The 21,368-nt window shown below is 37.7% G+C and overlaps 1 protein-coding gene and 1 long non-coding RNA gene across 4 annotated transcripts in view; both read right to left on the bottom strand.

Moving 5' to 3' along the window:
• The window catches only part of LOC123874131 (protein bunched, class 2/F/G isoform-like), a 195,877-nt gene that overhangs the window by 170,745 nt on the left and 3,764 nt on the right, over window positions 1–21,368 (bottom strand). The gene's annotated exons all lie outside the window — the stretch shown is intronic.
• Window positions 119–16,962, bottom strand: LOC123874226. Its single transcript, XR_006797866.1, has 4 exons — window positions 16,952–16,962; window positions 5,194–5,198; window positions 3,364–3,369; window positions 119–310 (listed from the first exon to the last, which is right to left on the bottom strand). It is a non-coding gene; the product is annotated as an uncharacterized LOC123874226 (long non-coding RNA).

The raw sequence follows: 21,368 nt of genomic DNA, 5'->3' as shown, positions 1-21,368 counted from the left end.
GCGCACTCGAAATGCAATTGCTTCATTGAAACTCTCTTTACAGATTCATCATGTATCCCTGTTCATTGCCTGATAAATTTTTAGGGTTCCGTACCTACAGAGAAAAAAAGAAACCCTTAGGACTCCTTCAAATTTCCGCCTTTTCCTCCGCAAAGTGCCGCACGGAGGCAGCGCGCTTGCATCGCTGCGCCCGCGCTGCTTTGTAAATCCATATAAATATAAACGCGCGACTGCAGCGCTACACCTGCCCTGCGGCCGCGCGTCAGATCATCGATCGAATATGGATTTACAAAGCAGCGCGGTGGCAGCGCTGCCTCCGTGCGGCTATTTTGCGACAAAGAAGGCGTCCTTACCTATAGGATCACTTCGTTGTTCTTAGTAAAGGAGATGTCTGTCTAGAGTAGCATACTTTCTGTGTCGCAATAATGTTTACAAGCAACACTAATGATTTCCGTATTCTTAATTTTAATGCAGTTGTATGTGCATGCATATCTAATATAAATGACTAATAAGTTTCATAGTTGACAAGGCCAACGCGCATTTTTGTGTGACTGTATAATATAAGCTATTGGAAGCAATGCATATTAAGGCCTGAATTGTAATGCATTGAGTCAGACACTCCCTCGATCGGTGTATCAGCATAGAATAAGTAATTCTTAGTTGTTGAATTAGAATCCATGAATAAATTCAAATCAAACTGCACATGTTGTACGTATGAATCCCGCAAAACTACATTGTACATGTTTACACATTTTAACTTGATTACTTTCCATACAAAGTTGTTGTAAGAGTTGTAAGAAAAGTTTAAATCTGCCTGCTTTACTTAAATAAGTACCGTATTACTTATTTAAGTAAAATTTATCGTTATTTAAGTAGCTTTCTATGGTGAAAGAGTTATTGAAATCGGTTCAAAGTTTCAGAGTTCACCGATTACAAGCCAAAGCTTTTCTCTTTTAATATTAGTACGTCTACAGATGTAGAGGAAAATAAACTCAGTTAATGTAGATGCAGTTTAGTTACCAAAAGTTTTTAAAAATTTCCCATAGTGTTAGTTACATTGCTTATGTATTGCCTATTTACGTATTGTATTGTAACATTTCGTCTTTCAAAAAAGCTCAACTACTGAGTTTCTTACAGGGTATTTTCAGTAGAAACTGCTTTCCGAATCTTGGTAGTCCTGACATATCATAAGTGGCACATATTAATGTCCTATATGAAGTACTTAAATTCATTTCATTTCTGGTTTGTTCAATAGACCAAAATTCGAGGCCATCATTTACCAGTGCAGGTTTCAACATTCGTCAAAGTTTTTGCATCTGCTACATCTTTTGAATCGATTATTTATTATTATGTTGTAAAACATGAACCGATGGTCGAAGAAAGAGCAACGGTACGCGTGGTACCACCTGGTGCGGTACCGTGGCCTTGACTTGTTCATGTACAAATCCAACTAATCGATAGGGCCACTGATTTTATAAATATAAAAGTTGCGTGTGTCAAGTTGAAGGTATTTTCTACCCACCCACTGTGCACCCGCTACTTTCTTTACAGGGTCAAATCCCGAAACTCTAAGGATACTCGGAAGTTTTGCTCAGTCATTTGAGTTCTTAAGATCTCTCGTTAATTAAAATTACTAATCAATTTATGAACTTCAAAGAAATACAAAGAAGTCCACTAGGGCCATAAGCCAAGATGGCAGGCCCTAGCCGGTGAAATCCCGGCTAAAAGCACGTCACCAGGGCACAAAGTTGCCCTGCGCCTCATCCGGGTAAGGAGGCCATGCCTCGAGGCCCGTACCCCCGCTTGGCCGTTCCGACCAAACGGAGAATACCCGCACTCTGAACTTCATTTTACTCGGTCTGAATTTCATTTAATTGGAAGACGTCTTTTCAAAACTGAGATTAAGTATAAGAATCCTTTGAAAAGTGGAGGATCATGAAATCACAGATGTGTTTGAAAAATGCTTTGGCAATATCCTCTTACAAGAGCTACAGTTTCATTCGCGAGCTCCGCGATTCATACAAAACTTCACTGATAGCAGATCAACCAATAACTCATCGTCATCGAACTGGGATAACAAGGTGCGCCATCTCGATGTGCGATAAGGTCGCAGATGGTTAACATCTGCCCATGTTCAAGAGAAAATAACACGTCATCCGAATCTGATGAATAAAGCATTTTGTAAAATGTTATTCACTCGGTAACCGTTCGCACTTAAAATAAGTGGTTTTTTGATTCTGAAGCGAATTCTGTATCGGCTCTTGTGCTTAGCAAAAATACGCTTTTCCAAGTTCTTAAAAATATTTTGAAACATCTATACATATAAGGTATTTTTTTTCGTAAACCTTAGTGGATCCATATTTAGTTTCCAGAATAACGAAATACTATTATCAGAAAACTGAGTATCTACTACCTAGTTCGAAATTAATTTAGGTAGGTTTTACATAACCACATTCATGAAACGTCTGTACAGCTGCCAAAAGCTTATCAATTTAATGCAACCCTTTTTTGGAAGTCCGAATGCAAATATCCACGTTCAATATCCAATGAACATCTGTTACGTAAATGCGCGACTTATATTTCTTATCTTTTGTTTTATTCGTTGACTGACCCCCTGACTGCGGTCTCCCCTATTGTATAGACTATAGATGAAGAAACCAAAATCTTAAACCGCTGATGGATTATGGCAAATTAAGATTTTGGTTCCTTGTATGTGTATACGATCTCTCCTGTCAATGCAATCTAAGATGGAAGAAAGTTACTTGGAATAGACATATGGGCATCCTACTCATTTTTAGGGTTCCGTACCTCAAAAGGAAAACGGAACCCTTATAGGATCACTTTGTTGTCTGTCTGTCTGTCTGTCTGTGTGTCTGTCTGTCTGTCTGTCCATCCATCCGTCGTGTCTGTCAAGAAAACCTATAGGGTATTTCCCGTTGACCTAGAATCATGAAATTTGGCAGGTAGCTTTTATAGCACAAGTAAAGGAATAAATCCGAAAACCATGAACCTTGGTTAATACATAATTAAAATGTTTAAATTTCCAAAGTAAGATATAACTATACCAAGTGGGGTATCATATGAAAGGGCTTTTACCTGTACATTCTAAAACAGATTTTTATTTATTTTGTATACGCATAATAGTTTTTGATTTATCGTGCAAAATAACGAAAAAAATACTCGAGTACCTACGGAACCCTCGGTGCGCGAGTCTGACTCGCACTTGGCCGATTTTTTTACGCAACAGCGTACCTGTGCGCTTGGTCAGGCAGTGTAATTCAGTGGCTTTGCCTATAGAGTGGTAACGAGACACTGCCAAAACCACACAGCAGACCAGAGACCTCGAAAAACTGAACCTGAAACCTCTTACTCATAAAACCATAGACAACGTTTACCAGTGCACCAGAGGGTTCTTCAAACGTGTTATGAATCGATGATCTACAAATTCGAGAGTAACAGTGAGTCTGGCAGACTGATAGACTACGAGAGTAACAGTTACAATGAACTGAAAAAAATAGACACCAACAGAGAAACTGACTACTTTCTTTTTGGCGAGAATAATATCGTGTCTGATTTAGGCTCGCCCGAAGTGCGAGGCGACAATGAATCAGATTGCTGTTTGGTGCCAATGAACTTCGTTGATCGCCGGGAAAGCAAGCCGCAGTCTCTAAGTACTGGGTCATTTCGATATTGCCGCAGAACGAAATTAAATACTGGCATTCAGTTGAATTCGTCCCACATGTTCGGAGTTATGTGCGTTTTAGGAAATTAAATAACACTACTCGCTTTAACGGTAAAGGAAAACATCGCAAGGAAATCTGCGTGCCTGAGAGTTCACCATAATGTTCTCTCTAAGGCGTGTGAAGTCTGCGAATTTGCACTTGGCCAGCGTGGCGGACTATGGTCTAAGCCCTTCTCATTCATTCATAAGTTAATCATGAATGATGGATAAAATGACTGATGAGGCAGAGAATTATCCAGAGATTAGTCTTACAATAATTGCAGTTGTATTAGGTTATCCTTTACTCACAGCAATGACTAGGACTGTTAAAACAAAACCTATAGTCACGGACCTCTTAAGGTCGTAGCTCATATACACGACACCGTTCCCACACAACACGGCTCCGCCTCAAATCAAATTGACGGCAGTTGTCCACGCCCCGGCAGCTAGCAGAAAGCTCGCTGTCCATGCGGTGACAGCTAGCAGTACGGCATGTCCAACTTGCTCGAGTTGCTCGTGCGCTGAAGACGCGTGGTAACCGAGTCGTCAACCATCGAGTAGCTAGATTGCGGCAAGCTTCGTGTGAGTGAGCTACAACCTTAATCCTTAAACTGAGATTTGCTATTCCTGCTTTTATTAGACGGAATTGGATAAGTATTCTTAGACATAACATGCATGTATTGTTTTAGAAATAAATGCACCGTTCTTGAACACACATTAACTTCCCACGCCCATCAGTATGATATATGTGAGAACAGTGCAGACTACATCGTAGATGAGCTGGATGAATTTGGAATGATTCGGACATGCTCGGAGATAATCCAAACTAATTGCAATGTTTAAATTAATAACTACATGTAGTTTCATGGCGATTGTGTGGGAAGGAGCGCTGCCAACCTTCCTGGCGCAGTTATGGTCTATAAACTGTGGTCTTATTAGTGGGAGGTCCAGGGTTCCCGGCAGGTGCGAGTTTTATAATTTCTTCACTGGTCTGGTCAGGTGGGTGGTTTCGTCCGTGGCTAGTAATCATCCTACCGGCAAAGCCGTGCCACCAAGCGATTTAGCGTTCCAGTACGTGTAGAAACCAAAGGGGTATGGGTTTAATAAACTCAAACTCAAATCATTTACTCAAAGTAGGTACTACTGTACTCCTTTTGATGATCAGAATTATTAAATTTGTAAGATGATATAGTGGACTGTCATACTCCTTTCAGGTTCGCCCTTAGCATCATCACTTACCACCAGGTGAGACTGCAGTCAAGGGCTAACTGAATAAAATAAAAGGGAAAGACGTTCATTAAGACTGGCAGTGTGCCACTGTGAGGAGTTTTCCGGCAAGCGCCGGCGGCTGGCGATTCGTTCTGGCGACGCCTGAATTGCAAGTGGATGGCGTAGCGGACGCGGCTGCAGCATGCGTCATCTGTGGCCATAGTACGATTTGTACATCTCGACAGTGTTGATAGATTTCGTACTTCTACTACGTCCAGATTTCGTACACTATAACAACAGTAGGGTAGGTAGGTACTACAAGTATGCAGTTTGCACACTTCAACGACGTTAATAGAACATCGAAACACTATAAAGTTAGAGTAAAACGGACCAGCAGGGCGATTCAGAACACTTCGATAACATAACGAATCGATTCGATTCGGTATCGATCTCGAATCGAACAAATTTTATCGTGCAATTCAGAACGTTCGACAAAAGGATTCGATTCGATTTCGATTACGATACCGTTTTCGATAAGAAACATTGCGATTACATGTGCATTTATAAAGTATGTTATGTTACCAAAATTTTACTTGTTTTTAAATTCAAGTTAAACATTAAAAAATAACTTTTATTCATCTTGAAGGTAATTTAAGTCATTACTTAAAATGATAGCTTATTAAATTATTGATTTCGAGAGAAAAACATCGAAATGTACTAGTGAAGTTTTATTAAAGCTATCCTCGTAAATACAACACAAATGTCAAACATCAATTACGTCTGTCAATCAATGGCAAGTTTGGTTTTTTTTATTAACTGGTTTTACGGCTCTGGGTTCTAGCTTTTTTAAGCTCGGTGTTGTGATTTTTGTCCGCTGGTTTTAGGGTTTTGTACCCGAAGGGCACCAACGGGACCCTATTACTAAGACTCCGCTGTCCGTCTGTCTGTCAGCGGGCTGTATCTCGTGAAGAGTAATAGGTAGAGAGTTGAAATTTTCACAAAATGTGTATTTCTTGCCGCTATAACAACAAATAATATTAAATTTCAAAGTTTCAAAACTGTTGTTTCTTGTACGATGGTACGAAACTAGGTAAACAAAAAGATATCGAATGCCCTATAGCTTTCGATAAGTAAACATCAAAAATTATCGGACGTTCGACAAATATTATTCGGTTAGGTTGTTGTGAATAGCGTTTGATAGTTGTAATTGAACGATATCTACGTCTGTTCGATTCGGTTTCGGTTTCGACAATTTCACTGTCGATTCGGTTATTCTGAATTGAAAATACATTTTATCGAACGACAACTTGCCGAATCGATCGACAATTATGTTATCGAAGGGTTCTGAATCGGCCTGCAGGTCTGATTGGAACCAAGCGCTAGTCTTTAATAAAATAAAAATAAAAACCTAAAATTGAGTGCTTTAGAGTGGTTTTTTCAGTACTTACTACAGATTTTTATTTTATAATGTTTTCGATTGTGGCGTTGGTTGTAGATGTATAGACTAATTCAGACCTTAAAACAACTGCAGGTATTTTTATTTTTTTGACGTTATACTGTTGCGATACTCTAAATAAAATCAACGTTGTCGAGATATGGTAACTTGTATCTACTAAGCCTACAGACGTTATATTTTGGTTTTAAATACTTTATTTTAAAGTTCGAATTCGCCTATTTATCTATAACGAGTGAAAATTTATGAGTTAAAACTTAAAACACGGTGCTACACGGTGCGGTGTGAAACGATTTTTTAACCAGCAACTTTAGGTCCATTCTTCTTCCAGTTTCAGTTCGAAATCTATCGACGTTATCGTGATAGCGAAACTCGTACTAAGGGTACGGAAACACAAGTACGTCATTTCTATGGTTTCAACGTCAACGTCAGTCAACACAAACACAAACGTAGCGCAGGAATCTTAAATTAGACTTAGATCTATCTATGGATCTATCAAGCGGTAGCCACAGAATCATACACATCAGAATCACAGAAGAATATTATCCTAGCACATCTAGCAGCATATAAGCGAACAAAATATATAATATACTAAAATCCTTCAAAATTTGGACGACGATGAAGAAATTCGAATGACGTAATTTTTTAGGGTTCAGTTTTTACCCCTTGGGTACTGCCCAAAGGGTAAAAACGGAGCCCTATCAATGTCACTCTGCTATCTGTCTGTCTGTTGTCTGTCCGCGTGTCACAAGTCTATAGCTCATAGACGAAATAAGTAACATGAAATTTTGGTATTTGGTGTAAGACGTTAACTCAGAGCTAAATATTGAATTGGTAATTAAAAATTAAACTATTTTTTTAAAGCTTAACCTTACGCTTGACTGCAATCACACCAAACAGTAAGAGGTGCCTATTCACTCTTCTTTTGAAGGTACCAATATTATAGCTAGCGGGGAAACCGGAAGCCGGAAGCATATCCTGCCAGAGCTATAGGGTATAGGAGCTTGATTCTAGTTTTCAGGCACAATAAATTAGAGCTACCTAGAACAATCTAAACTCTAAGGATCCAGTCCAATCCAATCTAATCCATCAGCCTGTATGCGTCCACTGCTGGGCATAGGGCGTTTCCAATATATTGTAAAGGCCTATGTCTAAGGGTCCGTTAAAGAGAAATCACGACTGGCCAGCTTTAGAATTTCTCTCAATGTTATAGTTGCAACTTGAGTGCTTTTCAATCGTATAAATTTCTACACCGATATGAAACTAGAACTGGACTGCGTCCGCAGCTTATCATCCACCTACGCTTTCCACTTTACTATACCTATACTGCAACGATAATAATATGACGTTTTATTTTTGTTACAGGTCATATTACGACCTATTATGAACATGAATTCCGCATGTTTTTAATTTTTAAGGTTCCGTACCTCAAAGGAAAAACGGAACCCTTATAGGATCACTTTGTCTGACTGTCTGTCTATCTGTCTGTCTGCTCGTCTCTCGTGTATGTCAAGAAAACCTATAGAGTACTTTCCGTTGTTTGGCAGGTAGGTAGGTCTTATAGCACAAGTAAAGGAAAAAAATCTGAAAACCTTAAAAAAATATTAAAATGTGCTGATGAACTTGATGAACATCAAATAAGTACATTATAATATATCACGTAAAAACTACGGGACCAATAATTGAAATGATTTGCATGTGCTTTCGAAATTTTATACTCAAATAGGATGATCCTTCAATTTTTAAGCAAATAGTTAACTGGAACTTCAAATAATAAGTAACTAAAGCTCGCCTGAATGCCAGAAAGCCAGTGTTAGTAATAATTTAGTAGAAATAAATATAGATTCAATTTAGCAAGTAACTACAATCAATCAGATTAAGTTTAATCAGTAATTAATCAGATTTAAACTCATTAAGGAGATTTAAATTTTGCAAACAGAGCTTTCAAACCGAAATGAATAGCTGGATTTAATGATATCCTATGTGCTTTTACCAATAAAATTAGAGTAAATAAGCTGCAGTGGCGAGAACAAATACTAGGGAATGTTTTTCATCCCCAAACGTAAACCTCGCATTGAGAGCCTGTGCAAACTTAAGATTCTTCTATTTGCTACCAAATGAAGCGTTCGAATCGATTTCTCGTTTTCCACCATTAATTCCCAACGGAATTTTTCTAGGATGTTGTGAACGTCGTAAAAATTTGCACCTTTCAGAGCGTGAACGGTAATTTAGAGACGGTCTAACTGCATGACAGAAGGTTAAAGTTACGGTTACGGTTACTTTTTGGCCAATAAAAGCAAAATGGTACACACGCATTTTTGATCTTAATATCTGCCATGGATACCACCGGCCACAGAGAAGCACAGTGGTTATGTCGGACTCCTACCGACTAAAACCTCATGAAGTTTCATCTCACAATTAGTGATCGGCAACTCCTCGTTACTCCGCCAGCGGATGTCCGCTAAAGCTGACCCACCACCGTTACAGGCATGCCGGACGCCAAACAACTCGAGGATCAAGGTATAAATACCTCTATAATTTGTACATCTTCCTCAGTTACTATTCATTGATAGGCAATGTTTAAGAGATAGGATAGGCTGCCCAATAACGAAACGAAACGGTAGCTGTGGCCACCAGGCGACTGAGTTGCCACGGTAGGCTACTTTATTTGCTTTGTACTACTATTACTAACATAATATTTATAAGGAATTATTGTTATTTACACACTAACTTTGTACATGGACTTCTTTGTATATGGTCTAAAATAAATGAATAAATATACTTATTAACGGTAACCGTAACGTAGCGTCAACCGCTTGTCATACAACTGGACCTTTAACTACTTAAATATGAATGAATTTTTCAATCCTTCTATCACGAAATTCACAATTCTAAACACCTAAACAAAATATAGTTATTCGACGTAGTTCTAACGCTATGTGAATTATGTCGCTGAAATACGCTAAATAGACGAATGAGTTCCGTATGGAAACATTCCGGTAAGGAAAATTAAATTTTTGATACAATAGTTACTTGCATGTTAATGTCATTATTTTCTACGTGAACACATTCCTTTTTCTTTAGTTATTTTCTTTATTTGAATTTTCAAAAATCCTAGCTTATCGGACGTCTAGGATACGTCATTACAGCTTGAGTTGTGCGTTGCTAGATCAGTAAGTCAGTCAGCTTTTCCTTTTATATACTTATTTAGATTTATTTTTAATCAATTGAAGTTTTCTACGAAAAAAAATTTTTGATATCACTCAGTGAAGCAGCAATGTAAAACCAACCAATGTCAAATGAGCTCTGTGGCTGTCATTCAGTTTTAGACACTGGGTTAGCGAATCACCTCACGTGAGATCGCAGACCGCCAATTTATGCTCTCCATGAATCATTATTCACGTTTTTTTTATTCAGATACAAGTTAGCCCTTGACTGCAATCTCATCTGGTGGTAAGTGATGATGCAGTCTAAGATGGAAGCGGGCTAACCTGGAAGGGGTATGGCAGTTTTTGTTAAACCCGTACCTACTCCTTTGGTTTCGACACGGCATCATACTGGAACGCTAAATCTCTTGGCGGCACGGCTTTGCCGGTAGGGTGGTAACTAGCCACGGCCGAAGCGTTCCACCAGACCAGACCAGTGATTTAGAAATTATAAAATTCCAAACTTTGCCGGGAATCGAACCCGGGATCTGCCACTTATAAGACCACAGCGTTTACCACTGCGCCAGGGAGGTCGTCAATCAACCACTCAATCGTATTAAAGTCTTTCTCAAGATAACATTTTCGTACATATGCAGTGGTAGGACATTTAAAACTGCATTCGGGAGAGTTTATTTCGCTCGCACAAGAGTTGAAACAAAGATAAAGGATATTATTAGAAACATCGTGGTTGCGGAGGTCAATACAACGTGCCGCAGTTTCCAATGCCTCTGTTATACTCATTATTTCGCATCTACAGACAAACCGACTTCAAACCCAATTACATGTTGATTGTAGACAGTAGATTTTCTGTCTTGTCTACGATACTATTAGGGTGTATGTCGTTCAAAATTAAATTTTAGTCACGACAATACCGCCGATTAGTGACGATTAAAAAAAATCTAAAATATAATAAAAACCGGCTTCAATACCCAATCACAAACACTAAAAATTAAAAAATAATTTAATTTATCACCGAATATAGTATGTATACAAGAGTTACTGTACTTTTATAACAATATTTTTGGAGCCGGTGCCAAAGAGGTGCCAACTGCCATTGTGGAGTCTCAAAAAGTATGAAAATTCGCGCAGTTACTTGGCACCGGCTCAAAAAAATATTACTATAGAACTACATTGACTCTTGTACAAATAATATTATAATCGGTGATAAATTAAATTATTTTTTAATGTTCAGTGTTTGTGATTACGTATTGAAGTCGGTATTTTATTTTATTTTATTTTTGAATTTTTTTAATTCACAATTTTTTAGTGGCGCCTGTATTAAAATATGTAATGCTTGGTTAAAAACCTACTGTTTACTAAACTATTACACTGATCGCGAGTCATACTGATCGCGAATAATTTACTTTTACCCGTTGAGCAGTTCCATCATCTATCTTCGAAGATATTCATCAGATCGGTTGCCAACAAATTACAGACGTGAGAAAAAGCCTTTACGCATGTGAGAATAAAATTGGGAGTAAGAAGTTGGTACGTGTGTAGATGTTTAATACTCATTATATTATTGGATTAATGAACCTTTAGTTTATATTCTTGACATAAGTGCCGTATGATGATAACACACATTACGCTATTGTGTAAACTTCAGTCTATTTTAAACTGTAACTAATAAAAGCGCCTTGTTTGAATGTTTTTACAAATCTTCCTGGTAATTTGTGCACACAAGCAGTTATTGAAGAACTAGGATGATATTATTCAATCTAATCTACTTAATCTATCATTATGAAGAGGAAAGATTTATTTGTTTTTTTGTTATCGATAAACTCTGAAACTACTGAACCGATTTAAATAATTCTTCCACTAGGAGCTAGGGATTAACTCAGCTTATTACTGTGGGTTATAAACTTTAATTTCGAACAAAACAATTGCTTTCTTTATAATGGAATGCATAAAACACAAAAATAAAGATAGGTAACCCCGTCCCGGAAGGGGGATAATGGCTGATAATAATAATTGGTTTACTTTATCAGTTAACGAACCGAGATATCGATTTATTGGAATGTAACACAATCACGATTAGCTTGATCTGGAGATTTTAATTTTTTTTTATTGACATACAAGTTAGCCATTGACTGCAAACTCACCGGGTGGTAAGTGATGATGCAGTTTTCATTAAACCCATACTCCTTTGGTTTCTAGACGGCATCGTACCGGAACGCTAAATCGCTTGGCGGCACGGCTTTGCCAGTAGGGTGGTAACTAGAGCCACGGCCGAAGCCTCTCACCAGACCATACCAGAAATTCAGGAACTATAAAATTCCTAACATCTGCCGGGAATCGAACCCGGGACCTCCCACTAATAAGACCACAACGGTTACCACTGCGCCAGGGAGGCCGTCACAAGAGTTTTAGCACCGCAGTGCTGTAACTCTTGCTAGTGTAGTATGGCGCGAACGTCTATATTGAACAACATCAATGTTGAATCATTAAAAGAAGTAAAACAAAGAATAATTCATCGCACAGGAAAGATCTTTAAGAGAAAATAAGAAATTACTAAAAAAAATTAATTAAGTACCAACTTACTTTTTTTTTTTTTTTTTTTTCTCATTTAGAGAGCTGGGTCACTAGTGTGACCATGTGGCTCTGGTAGGTCCCTATTATTCTATTCTAACACTAACTAACATTATTCTAACTAATTTTATTCTAACACTTAAAACTATATCTCTTACTTATCGCATGAAAATGTAATAATGAAAATAGAAATTAATAGTTCAACTAAGTAGGTAGCTAAATTACTTTATTAAAATTTAATTTCGCAGCTGATATCGCAAACCTAATTAATCTACCTCTAAGTATAATAAAGCAGAGCTAGTACCTAAACAACAAAAATACCGGCAGCAGAAGGTCGAAACTAATTAGTGTTAAAATATTCTCGGTATGCACGAGATATCCTGCAACTCATCGACTTCTTAACGAGTCATTTATTTACACCAAATCGTATAAAATATATAGTAAAACGGCGCAGTTAATTATAAAGCACTTTGAATAACATTAACCACATCCGATATCAGTATAAATATTAGGTATAACGAATGTAACCGATATCGTAACGGTCGCCTTAAAATGTTCTCAGTATGTACGAAACATCCTATGGTGTTTATTATTACGAGTTATTTATTTATACCTAAAAGAATAACAGCAAAGTTATAAACCTCATTTTGGTTTACAATTATTCGTTATACGATACGATATCAATATAAAACAGTATAACGAATGTAACCGATATTCGATATAACTAGACCCTGTAATCGATAATATCGCGGACGATTTGAAAAGCTGCGAGATAATAACCAAGACGTATCGGTATACAGATACTAAATAAAAGTTAAAACACACTTACTAACATATTGCTATCCGATCCGGTATATTCGGTACCTGACTAAAGCAACTTGAATATTTTAGTATCAAATCCATCGATTACGTTACCGGAAGTGCTAACTAAAGTTTTGGTAACTACCTACTAATGCACTGGGGAAAGAATTTTCAAAATCGGTTCAGTAGTTCCAGAGGATACTTCCTACACATAAACTAACAAACTTTACCTCTTTATAATTTCTGTGTAGATAATTAATAACTACACTCAAAATGTTTGTGGTAACCCTACTAACTACAGATAGAAAATAGAACGCAATATTATATTGACTTCAAACAAAGAAGTGGTTCTGTGTATTTAATATGTACTAGTAGTTTATCTATTCCGATAACACTGTTTAGTTTCGGGTGTTACTAAAAGGACAATAAATTATAACTCGTTACTTATAAATTGTAAGTATGTAGTTAGTTATCGTAAATACAATTATAACTTCTAACTTTTGCATATAATATGTATACGGTTTAGTTACTGTAAAACCTCAAACTATGATAAATTCTATAATTTTCCAGGAAACCTAAAAAAAAAATTAATCTAAATAAGCGTCGCCCAAATTGTTCTACTGATATTCGTTAATTTCGGACTTTTACTAGCATTTACTCAGTAAATCATCGGTTTTACCTCAGAAGCGCGGTAAAATTTAACTGATATCTAAAACCGCAACAAAAAAAAATTACACCATTCTATAGGCTGATTATTATTTATTTCTTGGGTATATGTGGCAATTTGGCACGATGCGATGGTAAGTAGGTCTTTGTGACCATTTAATATTTCAAATATGGTGTTGTACAAAGGTACATTCCTGGCTTAAGAACCTTCGCCAGAGGTTCAACATCAGTACGTACAAGGTCAAGGGCAGCGGTGAACAAAATCCAGTTAGCCCTAACAATCGCCAACCTCCGATAGGAGATGGCACTAAAAGATAGGTAGTACCTAACTCGTTCTAGTGCCTATTAGCTATTAGGTACAATATATTATGTAAAAACCGGCCAAGTGCGTGTCAGACTGGCGCACCGAGAGCTACTACAGCGTATTTTTTCGACATTTTGCACGATAAATCAAAAACTATTATGCATAACAATAAATAAAAATCTGTTTTAGAATGTAAAGGAAAATATACCTGCTAAACATGATTCTAGATCAACGGGAAGTACCCTATAGGTTTCTTGACAGACACGCCAAACAGACAGACAACGAAGTGATCTTATAAGGACTCCTTTTTTTTATTTGAGGAACGGAACCCTAAAAATGTACTTATTTATGTTACGGAACCCTCCCAATGCGCTAGTCCTTGTCACACTTGACAGTTTTGTTTAACACTCAGACATTGCAAAAGCTCATTGTACGAAAAAAAAAGTGTGCCGGTTTCGTACGTCAATCATCGGTAGTTTTTTCATTCCACTGGGTGTCCTTGCCCATGCGAAACGTACCACGCACAATAATAGTTCTGTTTGTTTAAAAACAAACATTGAATGGGCAGACTATTTTAATTTGATATTATCTAGCTTACTTCCGCTCACGGCTTTGCTTGCGGATTCTATTAGTCAGGCCAAGTGCGGATTGGCAGACTTCACACACCTTTGAGAACATTATAGAGAACCTCTGATCAGGCGGACGTCCTAACCACTAGCTAGGCTATCACAGCTTATATCAGTAGATAAAATATAGAGATCTTTAAATATTTTACTCTACTACATTCATAATAATACAAGTGTAAATTAAAAATTTATAACACCCCCGACAAGTGAAGGTTACCGTAACTAGAAAAGAGCTGCTAACTTTCAAACGGCTGAACTGATTTTCTAGGATTATAGCTATCCAAAGTATCTGAGTTTTCCAAAACATCATTTTCAAATAAATAATTATGTATCTAGGCAACGTCTATCTCGACAGCTTGACATTTGTCAATTGACATAATATTATGAACCTAACGGTTAGTTAACCTTCTTTTCTACAAGAAAACTAGAAAAGAGCTGATAACTTTTAAATGGCTGAACCAATTTTTTTGGATTATAGCTAAGAACACTCTCGATCAAGCCACCTTTCAAACAAAAAAAACTAAATTAAAATCGGTTCATTCGTTTAGGCGCTACGATGCCACAGACAGATACACAGATACACAGACACACAGATACACAGATACACACGTCAAACTTATAACACCCCTCTTTTTGGGTCGGGGGTTAAAAATAACAACAAACTCATGTCAAGTCATAAGCCCGCGAAAATATGTATCTTATAAATATCTTAAACTGAAAACTTTCAAGTAAAGATTTTTATATAAACCTGTGGAAATGATACTGCCATTGGCACTATTAGAATGCCATAAGCCTGCTTTGTCGTATTAGTTTACAAATTGCGAACCAAAACCAAAACCAAATTAAATTTGAATTTCGCGTGCAGACCCGTCTAGTACACCTTAAAGATAACTATGTATTAATCGCGACAGATCGACATGGCAATCGGGGTGGGGACGCCCCGCACAAGCACAGAGCCCGGGCTAACCCGGTGAGGGATAGCGCGGGTGACGTGCAGGAGTGCGGGGCGTCCTCCTGCCTCATACCCGATTGCCATCTCGACCTGTCGCGTACTACACCTTTTCACATATTTTATAATAGTCTACAATAGGCTATTATAGATTAGTGAGTGTGTAATATTAGTAAGTATGGATCAAAGTAAACGAGGTATATCTATAAAATAATATGTACACCTCTAACTATCGATAAAATTCAAGTTCAAAACTTCATTCAAACGCAACGAATATCGATCTCTAGTTATGTTTCAATGTTCAAACGTGTTAACTAGATCAACTTTCTGTATCCAAATAGAGTCACACAATTTATAACACTGGAATACGATATGTCCCCGCTCTATTAAATGAACGGTAACGATAAAAAACTACATGCCAACTTTAATTGGATAATCTCATTAATTAGATAAACACTAAATTATACCTACTTAGAAAAGTTCGGAAATGACACCTACATCAGAGTGAACTAGAGTGAGGGAACTTTCGGTTTGATCCTGAATAAAATATTAGGCTATGGGTGACGTGAAATCCAAGAAAAGTAGGCGATTCATATGTTGGTTACCTAGCGTGAAATGTAGGAACATTTGACGCCTGCCAGTGACGTCGAAGCCTCGGCGTTTTTAACCCCCGACCAAAAAGAGGGGTGTTATAAGTTTGAAGTGTGTATCTGTGTATCTGTCTGTGCCCTGGTATCTCCTAAACTAATGAACCGATTTTAATTTAGTTTTGTTTTGTTTTAAAGGTGACTTGATCGAGTGTTCTTAGTTATAGTCCAAGAAAATCGGTTCAGCCGTTTGAAAGTTATCAGCTCTTTTCTAGTTATTACTGTAACCTTCGCTTGTCGGGGGTGTTATAAATTTTTAATTTACACTTGTGTTACAAGTTCCCTAACTGTCGCCCTATTTTTCCTTGATTTTTACGTCCCCATGGCCCCAATACTTTACATATCGTCGATTCAAGCTCAAACCGAAAGTTCCTTCACTCTAGTTCACTCTGCTTTTACTGACGGTCAAAGTTTAACCCTAACTTTAACCGCCTATCATGCAACTGGAGATATGTACCTAAAATTAACCGCAAAACCTTTAACATGCATTCACTTATTATTTTAGCGAGTGGTTTATTTGACAGCACTTTACCGCGAACGGAGAGCATTGGCATTTCGTGCATCCAACTACTTTCACCGATACAGACATGCCAGCAGACTGCATCGGCTGCTAGACACAAACGCGGTGAATCTTGAAATTACTTTCATCCTACCTGAATGTCGCTCTACAAAATACCTCTAAAACAAGACAATTTTAAGAAGAAAAACTTTTATTTTCAAGAAATGCCTCAAGTGAGACCTCGTTAAACAGATACTTTAAAATCATTGTCGATCTGTAGGGCGTTTGTGTACTCATATTTTCACGAATCACGAAAATGAATCGAATACGAATGAGTGCACAAACGCCCTTACAGTTTTTTGAAATTAATTAATCTTAAGGAAACAGACAGCTGGCTATCAAATATTTTATCTTTCATGGAAAGTATTTTTGGTCCCAGCAAATTATCGTGTTTAATGTCTGCGAGGAATCCTCAAACATTTCCACCAAAGACAATATCGTGTCGTGTCGTCATTTAATTGCTTCAGTGCACGCGCCAATGCCGTACGGCTGTAAACCATTGCGGTTCCATGAATGGGGAGTACAAAAACAAGTTTAGACAATAGGTCATTGGGAAAAACTGAAGCGAAAAATAACAATACTAGAGCTGTGTCTGTAGTTATCTGCGATTTTATCAAATTAAAAGTTTCGAGAAAATGGGACAACTTCAGTGAATAAATCAAAGTATGTAGTAGTTAAAGGTTGATAGATATAGTTAACGTAACTCCTTAAATAAGGCCTTGTTTTCCGATTTTCTGTCCAAAATCTCCTTACCTCACCCATCGATTTACCAGCCTCATCTCGTTAAAACCAGCGTCGGTATTTCTTAATGAAATACCAAGCTTTGTTTCATAATTCAGTCGTCCGACTACTTGGGAATACTTCCTTAAGAAAGACTTTTTTGAAGTCATCAAACTTCTACGTAAGTTAATGTTTGAATAACTTTAAATCAAGATTATACTCACAAAAAAAAACGCTTACCTACTTTATGACCAATTGATTCCAAAAGAATTGTGGAAAGTCGATTAAGGAAAGCTTCTGCCTGGTGACAGGTTGAGGTTGAGGCTGAGGTTAGTAAAATTACTTTACATGCGGAGAGGAGTGGTAGTATAAGAACATCGTTAAACTCGTCCTCAGCATAACTACGAGTACAATAGTCAGCCAACCGATGATTTCTAATACGCCCGACTAATCGTCCGATTATAAGATTGCATGTAAATTGTAATGCATACGAGACCGATCATAAGCGAATGGCAATCTCAGGTTACACGGCCTTCCGCTCTCGATTCGATTACAGACGACGCCAGTGACGTTGCGCTGGCGCCGGACCCTTTAACATTGTCGACACGCCTGGGGAATACTCGAACAACTCATTAGAATTGTAATTAGGCAAGTAGGTACGTCGTCAATGAGAATCGGAGACAATACCAAGGTACCTATATATTCTGCTATTGAAAGTATGGCGCAAGGACCCTATAGTTAGATACGAGGAATACCTACTTTGGCTGAGATCTATCGAGCACACTTTGACTTTGCTCAGACTTAAGACACTGTTAAAACGAGACAGCGTTATATCGCTAGCATAAATCTGTCTCGTTTTCACTGAAACTTAAGTCTAAGCAAAGTCAAAGTGCGCTCTATAGATTCCAACCTTAGTCTTACTATAGTTTAGTTTTCCTTCATCATAATAATTAACCTATCACCCGCCGCGCCGGCTCAGTAGGGTATATGGGTTTCCTATCAGAATGATGGTTTTGTCATAGTTAGTGTAGTTCGGATTGGTAGTTTGTCAGTGTTTCATACTCTAGTAATGTTACAGTAAACTTGCAGTAAATATCGGCGTACTGCAATCTTACCAAGCATTTCTTTATCACCCTCTGCGGATATGTACAAAATTAGCGTATGCGTGAAAAATGCATCATAGTAAAAGCACGTACGTGGCGTAAGTGACGTCACTTTATTACGCATCTAAGAGAAGCTATGCATCTGTTCGCAACGCTTCGACGCGCCTCGGGCTGACGCTTTTATTAGCTTAGTCAAAGAGTCAAAGATAGCAATTATACCGGTGTGATACTATTACATTTTACCACCGAACCGCAAGACATCGGGCGAGTTTCCATCCTTATGTCGTTGACATTCCATCTACACGCACGAAACGTTTTGCGTCTTCATTCCTCATACGCATGGCTAAGGTTTGGAATACTCTTCCGCGATCTGTGTTTCCTACCAATTACAATCCGGGTATCTTTAAAACAAGAGTGAATAGGCACCTTCTAGGTAAACGCGTCCCATCTTAGACCACATCATCACTTTCCATCAGGTGTGATTGTGGTCAAGCGCTTACCTATAGTGAATAAAAAAAAAAAAAAAACATGCAGGCTCATCAAATTATTTTGAAACCTCGCTTCAGTTGATTTTAATGAAGAACTTGAGATCTCTCATATTATTTCAGAATCATTCAATTACTGTGATAAATCTATGTTCAATTAGTTATCCCAAGTAATCCCTTCGCTCGTGGCCAGTTGCCACACTGCCGGCAAAGCTGTGCCTCGATGCCGAGTAGAAACCGATCAAGGGTCGTTAAGTTACGGGGTTACGGGTTTGATGAAACTGCCATGCCCCTTCAAAGTCTAACTTTTAGACTGCATCACTGCTTTCCACTAGGTGAGATCGCAGTCAAGGGCTAACTTACATTGTGGGAATTAAAAAAAGATACTTAACCACACACTTACGTACTTAATTTAAGTAATAGTTTTAATAAGCTGTATCTACGAACTTTATGAAACTAGGATGGAAAGTGGTAGGTAACTCAAAATTTAAAAAACCTCCGGGACAAAAACCTGTATAAGAAAACTAGAAAAGAGCTGATAACTTTCAAACGGCTGAACCGATTTTCTTCGATTATAGCTAAGAACACTCTCAAACAAGCCACCTTTCAAACAGAAAAAACAAAATTAAAATCGATTCATTCATTTAGGAGCTACAATGACACAGACAGATACACAGATACACACGTCAAACTTATAACACCCCTCTTTTTGGGTCGGGGGTTAAAAACGGAACCCGAAGGCATAATATATGCTAGTCTAGCATATGGACTTATCAAGTAGACAGTACCTATTAGACATACTGTACTCTCATTTGCTCCACCAACGTAGGCACATTAATTAGCTATGTACCTACTATCTAGCTAGAGCTAGACAATCACTTACGAAAAGGAGACAAGTTAGAGACATTCGGTTAAGAAAGCGCGCCTGTCTTTGATTGAATGCAAAGAACGGGCCAGTCACTTTTTTAGCCGGCCCGTGACTCCGATGCGTTGCACGTGAGTCACCTCGTAGGGTTGCCACCCGAATGTGATGATAAATTACATTTTAAGTTTTCTTTTTGTAACCTGTATTTTGTGGTGCATACATACATGCATAAATTCATATTTCTATAAAAACTCAAAATGAAAAACGGAACCCTTACAGGATCACTTTGTTGTCTGTCTGTCTGTCCGTCTGTCGTATCTGTCAAGAAAACCTATAGGGTACTTCCCGTTGACTTAGAATCATGAAAGGCAGGTAGGTAGGTCTGATATCATAAGTAAAAGAAAAAATCGGAAAACCGTGAATTTGTGGTTAAGTATATAACACAAAAAAAAAATTTAAATATGTGTTAAAAATAATTTAATTCACTAAATCATATTATATACATAGATGGCGCAAACCGTTATTAACTTGCAGATTTCTACATAAAGGTGTTAGGTCTTGTACTTACGATGGTACGGGACCCTTCGCATGCGAGTCCGACTCGCACTTGGCCGGTTTTTTTTAAAGTATGTAATAACTAATTAATTATTGTGATTGTGGTTATAAACGTACTGTTTTATGGTTCTAGGTACCTATAACTAAAAAAATTTAATTTAATTTCTTAAGGTTTCAGCTAATTCTAACTAAGATTTAAATAAGATAGTTCAAAATCACGGTTGAATCACATGACACCAACTGTAGACTCAAAGTTGAGGTTACTCGCTAGCTAGGCTCATGCAGTATAGAAATTGCCATAAAGAGAGCATAAAAAGGAGCTTTAGTCTGCTAACACCCACCATAAAGAAGAACTTTACAAGCAATAGAAGTGAAAAAACTTTATTAATTTGCTGGCAAAACTGGCAGCCCTACAGCGCGGCATACCGACGGGCACCATATTCCGTACGTGTCAACTACCTATTTATGTCGCAGGACGAAGCGCAAATAAACAGCATCAAAGGGAGGCAGTTCGGATTCCGCGCGGCGTACTGGCCGCGACCGAACACAACCAAAACGAACGCCATTGTCTACGGATAGAGTTATTTTCGCAAATAGACATGACCTAAGTCCTAAGTTAGCTCTATTGTAGCATCCTGTAGCTGAAAAGCCATACTGAAAAGCGTTTTGGCGTTCCGGTACGATGACGCTATGGAAACGATTAGGGGTTTAGGTTTCATAAACTGTTAACATTCTTAAGGTACATGCTAGATACATACTTAATACCTATTATGATAAGTTTTCACTACCCTTCTAAGAAGCTTAAATTTTTGTTATTTGAATTTGCAAAATTTCTTTTTTATCTTTTTTATTACATTGTATAACTATATATAAAATTCTAAAATCTTATAGAGAGATTATAGAGATTATTCTGTCAGTTTATGAACTAACTTGAAGCTAATAAAAATACATCCTATATCAGAAGTTAATA

The sequence above is a fragment of the Maniola jurtina genome, chromosome 2 (assembly GCF_905333055.1).
Source record: "Maniola jurtina chromosome 2, ilManJurt1.1, whole genome shotgun sequence".
NCBI lineage: Eukaryota > Metazoa > Arthropoda > Insecta > Lepidoptera > Nymphalidae > Maniola > Maniola jurtina.
Note: the sequence above shows the minus strand (reverse complement) of the source record. Positions and strands in the feature narration are given on the sequence as shown.